General features: G+C 28.5%; 1 protein-coding gene across 1 annotated transcript in view; it reads left to right on the top strand.

The window, feature by feature from the left end:
• Positions 1 to 393, top strand: part of LOC119592929 (nephrin-like) — a gene marked incomplete at its 5' end in the record, with an annotated part of 119,178 nt that overhangs the window by 103,530 nt on the left and 15,255 nt on the right.

Genomic DNA, 393 nt, shown 5'->3' with positions numbered 1-393 from the left:
GTCCCATTTTTCATTCCCTGGCATCATTTTCCTTTTAAAAATATGACAGACAATTCTGGTTGGTAGATTTTTTTTTAATGTTATTATTTTCAAAGCTTGAAGTGAATTAACTATTTTTATTTCACTCCATGACGTGATCAAAAGAGCAAAGATAAAATTGTGTCCGATAATTATTGCTATATGATTAATTATTCAAGATTTAATTCTATTTAATTATTATTGCTATATGATTAATTATTCATATTGCAATGAAATTTGGATTTTGATATCACTCCTACACCTTAAGCAGACATATAGAAAAAAAAAGCTTGCAGTATCGAGACTTTTAATAATCTTTTGCTTATAGTTGCAATATCGGGTTGCAATCATCGTACATTTGAAGGCTGTGCGTCA

This window comes from Penaeus monodon, chromosome 31 (assembly GCF_015228065.2).
Source record: "Penaeus monodon isolate SGIC_2016 chromosome 31, NSTDA_Pmon_1, whole genome shotgun sequence".
Taxonomy (NCBI): domain Eukaryota; kingdom Metazoa; phylum Arthropoda; class Malacostraca; order Decapoda; family Penaeidae; genus Penaeus; species Penaeus monodon.
Note: the sequence above shows the minus strand (reverse complement) of the source record. Positions and strands in the feature narration are given on the sequence as shown.